This window comes from Oncorhynchus gorbuscha, linkage group LG08 (assembly GCF_021184085.1).
Source record: "Oncorhynchus gorbuscha isolate QuinsamMale2020 ecotype Even-year linkage group LG08, OgorEven_v1.0, whole genome shotgun sequence".
NCBI classification, from domain to species: domain Eukaryota; kingdom Metazoa; phylum Chordata; class Actinopteri; order Salmoniformes; family Salmonidae; genus Oncorhynchus; species Oncorhynchus gorbuscha.
In genome coordinates, this window is record NC_060180.1 from 41,225,557 (window position 1) to 41,233,056 (window position 7,500).

The following is a 7,500-nucleotide window of genomic DNA, read 5'->3' on the forward strand; positions in this document are numbered from 1 at the left end:
CAAGCTAAGCGTCAGTATAGAGACAAAGTAGAATCTCAATTCAACGGCTCAGACACAAGAGGTATGTGGCAGGGTCTACAGTCAATCACGGATTACAAAAAGAAAACCAGCCCCGTCGTGGACCAAGATGCCTTGCTCCCAGGCAGACTAAATAACTTTTTTGCCCGCTTTGAGGACAATACAGTGCCACTGACACGGCCCGCAACCAAAACATGCGGACTCTCCTTCACACACAGTCCTCACAACCATAAAGGGCAATGGGTTTAATAACTGATTTAAACTATATTTATCCAGATCCTAACTCTATGTCAAATGTTACAGTTGAAGTCGGAAGTTTACATTAACTTAGGTTGGAGTCATTAAAACTAGTTTTTCAACCACTCCACAAATTCTTTGTTAACAAACTATAGTTTCAATCAGATCGAGAGTTAACCTACGTTGGCCGACATCCGCATAGTGGATGTTTTGGCGATGTAGGAAGTGGAACTGACAAATTGGTGAGCGTCTTCTCGTGTGTCACAAACTACTCCCTTACTATCCATACAGGGTTAAAGTTCAAACGACGATAGAAAGTTTAAGCTCTATCGGTGTTAGAAATAATGTCCGTTTTCATGTTCATTTGGATGGAGGAATTATAGCCTCAGTCTAATTGAGGTGTAGACAATAGAATAATACGCATTTGAGTGTCTGAACTTGTAACGCAGCTGCATAAACTTCTAAAGCGGTCGCATGGCATTTGTCAAAAATCGGCGATATAGTAACGCAAGGAGCAGCTTGTGGATTTGACAGCTCTTATGCAGTTCCACCTCTGACACGTCAAAACAACCACTATGTGTCGGCTGTGGATCTGATAGGATCTAGCCCTTCGACTTTAATCCACCCACTGGGAGAGATGGGGTGCATCCGAAATGGCACCCTATTCCTTACATAAGTGCACTATTTCTGTAGTAATATAGAGAATAGGGTGCCATTTCACACATAGCCATGGCCAGAGAAGTGCCCATCAAAATGTAAAAATAAATTATATACATTCAGGCTAAGATGTGCTGGCGCCACAGAGATAAACTACTTCCATTTCAATGGCTGCCACTTCATCCCGGAGTTTACATGTTTAATGACCCGCAGAAGAGGTGCTCAGTCCACAGAATATAAACTAGGTGCATTAAAAAAAAAGAGTTCTACCACATACTAACATTTATTGCAGATATAGCCTTGGTCTGAGCAACGGCGCATCGGCAATAAACGTCATGTATTGAATGTGCATGAAAGTTGTCATCGTGAACTTCTTTATTCCCCCTAAGAAGTAACACAGATGACAAAATTCAATCATCATTGGACACCATGATGTGACCAGACCCTGGGGAGTAAGCACTCAGTTTATGGAGGTCACGTGGAGTCTTCTGGCGACCAGTATACTGAGTGACACAAGGGTCAATAACATGATAATATGGTCATTATCCAAAGCGGCTTAAAGTTCTGTCTTGTATGGAGTGTATGTACTGTAGCGCATGTCGGAATCATTCTTCAACTCTGGTTTCGCAAGAGCCAACCAGCTGAGAAGCTCCAACCAATGTGGAGCCATCAGAAATGTGTCAAAACGCTTGCTATTGAGCAGCTCAAACAGGAATACTAAACACGACAGCATGACCTTCAGCATCTGCTACCGGTCAATACCAGAGAAAGGAGGCTCTCCGCTGGCAAGAAACAAAGAGAGAGGCCGTTCTCTTTGTTTGAGAACCTTTTAGCCGCGGTGCTGTGGTCTTATCCAGGCCTGTGGTGATTGGTTTGGAGGGGGGGGTGTCAGTCCTTCCCAGGGTGCAAATAGTAAACTTGATTGATGGCTCGATCCGTCCAAACCCCCCCTCCCCTCCCCTCTGGGTTGCTCGTCATTGGAGACTTCACAGCAGGGGAAACGGAGAGAGAGAATCTGAGGTGGAAAATCTCTCCCTCCCCTTTTCTTGAAATTGTTGAAATTCAAGGCAGAGTGAAGTCTGCCTCATCAATACACGGGAGCTCAAAGATTAACATCTGCCAAAATGGAGAAAATAAATCTTTCACTCAAAACTGTATTTTCAGTCCGATTCAATCGTATTGCATACAGAACATAATGGGTTCACACAATGGGAGCCACAATGCTTTTCTTCTTTAAAGAAGCATACAAAATGGTGGCAAAGCCAAAACCAAACACAATATGCACCACATACAATCTAAAAGGTAAATGTCAGGTAAACCCCTCACAGGTAGATCCCCCAGTTTTACATATCAGACACAATATCTGCATGCATTCTCAACAAAGACACTGCATCATAGCTGTAATGGCTTTCTTCCGTGGAAGGAGAGGAGGACCAAAATGCAGCGTAGTTCGTGTTCAACATGTTTAATAAAAGACGATAACACTACACAAATACAAAATAACGAACGTGGCAAAACCCGAAACAGTCCTATCTGGTGCAGAGAACACAAAGACAGGAAACAGTCCTATCTGGTGCAGAGAACACAAAGTCCTATCTGGTGCAAAGACAGAAACACACAAAACACAAAGACAGGAAACAGTCCTATCTGGTGCAGAGAACACAAAGACAGGAAACAGTCCTATCTGGTGCAGAGAACACAAAGACAAAACAGTCCTATCTGGTGCAACACAAAGACAGGAAACAGTCCTATCTGGTGCAGAGAACACAAAGACAGGAAACAACCACCACAAAGACAAAACAACCACAAAACACAGTCCTATCTGGTGCAGCGAACACAAAGACAGGAAACAACCACCCACAAACCCCAACACGGCCCTATCTGGTGCAGAGAACACAAAGACAGGAAACAACCACCCACAAACCCCAACACAGTCCTATCTGGTGCAGCGAACACAAAGACAGGAAACAACCACCCACAAACCCCAACACGGCCCTATCTGGTGCAGAGAACACAAAGACAGGAAACAACCACCCACAAACCCCAACACGGCCCTATCTGGTGCAGAGAACACAAAGACAGGAAACAACCACCCACAAAACCCCAACACAATACAGGCTACGTAAATATGGTTCCCAATCAGAGACAATGACTAACACCTGCCTCTGATTGAGAACCATATCAGGCCATACATAGAAACGGACAAACTAGACACACAACATAGAATGCCCACCCAGCTCACGTCCTCACCAACACTAAAACAAGGAAAACACAAGGAAAACACAAAATAACTATGGTCAGAACTTGACAATAGCCTACATTTCTATGGTAGGTTTACATGGTAGGTTTACATGAATATGTCACAATGGAACTGTCCACGTTCAAACCTGCCCGATAAACAAGATAAGACAAAAAGTGGCCTATTCCCCTGTTGTTTGTGTCACAATGACCACATGATGAAGTTGGCACTTTACAACTTTACAGTACCAATCCTCTGGGCTTTTGGTACAGTTCTTAGTGTGTCAAAGGTTGTGGGTTCGAGTCCAGCAAGGGACTAATCCCCCATATTGTTGCATTTGCACAATGCTTAGCAAGCACAACGTTAAAAACCCAATAAAATAGTTAGTAACACAATAACAACACACATTTAGAACACACGCCACAAGCCCTTATATTAGTGATTATCATAACACTTTTCTGAAGAACAACTCAAACCACTTCACACTGTATAGTTGAATTAACTCCCATCCACCACTAATGTGTTGCAGTTTCACGCCACACGGTTCACAGTAACAGACTCCATGTCTGAAAATAATATCTAGCTGTCGATTATCATAAACCACAACCTGCTGGCCATTGAAAAATGTCCAAACTGGCAACTGAATAGAGAAACTCCCGTCTCTTAGACAGTTAATCATTTAATTTCCTCTCCAGGCACCTGAAATATATTAGTTTCCAGGGTGTGCTGACACTGATGTTTTCTGCACATATTGGCAACTAAAAGCAACATGTTGCCAGTTCAAAGACACGTTGCCAGTTCTTCTCTATCCAAACAGCCCTTCCTGATTGTGCTCAGTGGTTCTAAAGAATATCTTGAACATTATAGACCTACGGCTATTCCTGAGATGCCCGTAGGTCCGTATTCGCACTTTCCAACACAAATCAGTGATTCTGGCCTATGGTCCACGTATAGCTTTGGGAATTTTCTTGGGAATAATTTATCTTGGGGAATTTCCCTATTGTGAAAAATGACCAATATTTCTAGCCACAATTAGCTGTGGGATGTTGGGAGCCGTCTGCACAAACACTAGTAAAGGTTACACTGGCATACAGTAGGCTGCGCAGTAATGACATCTGGCCCGTGGTTAACCAGCCTGCCAGTAGATTTGGCTAGCCTAGCACACTTTCTTTATTTCTCCTTCAGCAGGTCAGCTCCTCCCATCCTCTCCTCCCAGGGGAGGCATCCAGCCTGTCTCTGATCTGATGAGGGTGTGAGGGAGGTCTGTGACGCCTCTGGCGGTGGGAACCCAGGGGTGAACTCTCTGGTAAGGTCCTCGTTGTCCCTGGCTCTGTCTCAGCTACGGTCTCTGTCCCTTCGCTTCGTCCCTCTCGTTCCTCTCTTTCTCCTCCCTCTTTCGTTATTTTCTTCCAACTCTCTGCTTATGTTTCCTCTCCCTCCCTCTCTCCCTCCCCCCCATCTCTCTGTGTGGTTTCACAATGGCATCAGCCCAAACTCTGTGTTGGAGAAGCTAGTTAACCTCGCCGTGCTAAACTCTCTTCTTGACAAGGCCTATCAAAAAGAGGCTGTCCACTGTATACTCTAGACCACTGGTTCCCAACTAGGACCACTGGGGGTACTTGGCCTATCTACATGGGGTACTTGAGAAGACTTATGAGACCATAGGACTACTGGTCAAATGGACCTGGGGGGGTACTTCAGGGCTACGCCGGGCAGAGAAAAGGGTTGAAAACCACTGCTCAAGACTAGAATAATGAATAGATAGACCAGGCTTAGGGCACTCAGACAATCTCACACAATAGACCTCATGTCAAGGTGACTAAAGCAGCTCAGCTTCCTAAGGCAAAAGTGATTGGGACATTTCCATGTGTTTGTTTGTTTAACAAGCTCTACTGTATGGTTCTCTACTGTAAGCTCTACTGTAAGCCTTTTAGAGCATTATATATCCAGTGGATATACTTCAGTGCAGTGGAACATTGCACAACGTTGGAGTCTTTGGAGTAGAACTATAATATTAGTGACCACTATGCAGGAATGTTGGTACTTTTATCCACAATGGTTGCCATCATTCTGGTGCTGCTAATATTTTTACCCTGTTTCTTTGCCTCGTATGTATCACATGAGCACATTGGCAGATCACAAGGCATAAAGTACATTTGAAATGGACAAATATAGGAGAATGTAGGCAGAGAGACAGAACCAGTGCTAACATGGTCCTTTATCTCTCTTATCGCCTGTATCTCTGATGTCATGCCCAGGCCAGGCTATTGGGGTTGCAGACAGCCACCCCTCTGATTGGCCCCTGCGAGGTTATGTGGGTGGGACCTGTATGCATAATGGAGAACATGACAGCTGTGCAGGTGTTCTGATCACTGATCTATGCTCCAGCAGCTGTCTGCCAAACAATCCCTTTCTCTCTCTCTCTTTTGTTTCCCTCTCACTTTATCTCTCTCACTAACTCTCTTATTTCTTCCACACAACATTATCTTGAGGACCGTTATATATTGAGGATGCTCTTTAAATGCCACAAATAAAATGTAAAGCCATTGCTATAATGCCTCTTACACATTAATGGTAGCCTGCGGTATTAGAGAGTTGTGTCTCCCATTTGGCCCCTCCAGAGAAAGTACATTTCCCTCCGAGACTCCTGTATGAGGGAAACCCTAAGACAAGCCCAGAGACCCTTCGGTTAGAAGAAGCCGTTTGCGGGGGGGGGGGGGGGGGGGGGGGGGACGACACACGGGTCGTACATGGGTCATAGAATGAAAAGCTTGGATCTAAATCGTTCAAAAGATCACAAGAAGAAGCTACTGTAAGCTTAGTGAGGGTGGTGTGCATGAGCATTTGAGGCAGATGTAGAGGTAGTCATGGTGATCATCATTGATTAGCTTATAGATGGAAGATCAGAAATAATAGCTTAGAAAATGCATAACATGTCCATACAAAAGTCATTTTAAAGTCATTTATTATACCTGCTGGTGTTTATAAGGAAAGCAGGACCCTGATATGTAATATTCCTGGTAGAACACATGAAAGTAGACTACTCCTTATACAAAAAATGCATAACATGTCCATACAAAACCCCTGTTAAAGTCCTTATTATGCCCTGTCTATGCAAAGCAGAACCTGTCTATGTAATGTTCCTGTTGGAGCACCTGAAAGTACTTATACTTGGGCTGAAATCTTTGCTTGGTTGGTTGGCCAAGAAAGGCTTACAGAGCAAGATGCATCAATTCCATCCCCTGTGTCCAGGCGCCACTGATGCACCAGTCTGCATGCAAGCTATTACCCAATTTTGTTCAGACAGGGTTAAATAACCACAAATCCTATATCAAACAAATGAAAAAGTAGACAATTCACAGACAATTAATATGTTCAATCTTACCTGAAAGAAGTTTTTACAAATTCCGCAGGAATGCTAGAGCGGTACGTTGCGCTTTTGTGCAGGTGTTTCAAACGTAGCCTACCCCGGTGCTCCAATCGTATCGTCTGACTGTCAGCGATGAGTCGAATGGGTGAAACGGCAAAAAGAAAAAGAACCGGTAAGTGAGCAAAAAAAGATTCAACGCACTACACCTTCAACGTTTAGGTCAATTGTCTGCTCCACGACTAATATTCAGCATCTGCCTCATGTCCAATTTGGAGATATCTAATCTAAATCGTGATAGACGTTTGGCGCAGGTGCTCACTCCCTGTACGCCGGTGGCGAGGCTGCGGGTGAGGAGCTGAACCGGTTTGAACAAAGAGGAGAGCATTGACAGACAGACGGTCCCATCATTCAATGGAAAATAAGAGGGGGAGGCGAGGATTGGAGGAACGGATTGATTTTACATGACCATAATCCGATTCCATACATAAACCTAAAAGGTTGATCCCTTGTCTCTGAATACAATTAAAATTGGCACATCATGAGATTATAACTGGACTGGAGATCTACTGAGTTTTTAACAGTGGTGGAAAAAGTATCCAATCGTCATACTTGAGTAAAAGGTAAGATACCTTAATAGAAAGTTGCACAAGTAAAAGTGGAAGTCACCCAGTAAAATACTACTTGAGTAAAAGGTAAGATACCTTCATAGAAAGTTACTCAAGTAAAAGTGAAAGTCACCCAGTAAAATACTACTTGAGTAAAAGTCTAAAAGTATTCGGTTTTAAATATACTTAAGTATCAAAAGTATATGTAATCGCTCAAATAAACTTAAGTGTCAAAAGTAAATGTGTAAATCATTTGAAATTCCTTATATTAAGCAAAGCAGACAGCGTCATTTTCTGGCTTAAAATAGTTCATAAAACACGTAACACACTGCTAAGTGTTAACGTCTAGTAAAGCAATGTTAGTGGCTGTGAAG

General features: G+C 43.4%; 1 protein-coding gene across 3 annotated transcripts in view; it reads right to left on the reverse strand.

Moving 5' to 3' along the window:
* ncana (neurocan a) overlaps positions 1–6,890 on the reverse strand; it is a 75,859-nt gene extending 68,969 nt beyond the window's left edge. For all 3 annotated transcript variants that reach the window (XM_046359518.1, XM_046359517.1, XM_046359516.1), the window contains exon 1: positions 6,537–6,890. The gene's annotated coding sequence lies outside the window, so the exon portion shown is untranslated. The remainder of the gene's footprint in view (positions 1–6,536) is intronic.
* Between the last annotated feature and the right edge of the window lie 610 nt (positions 6,891–7,500).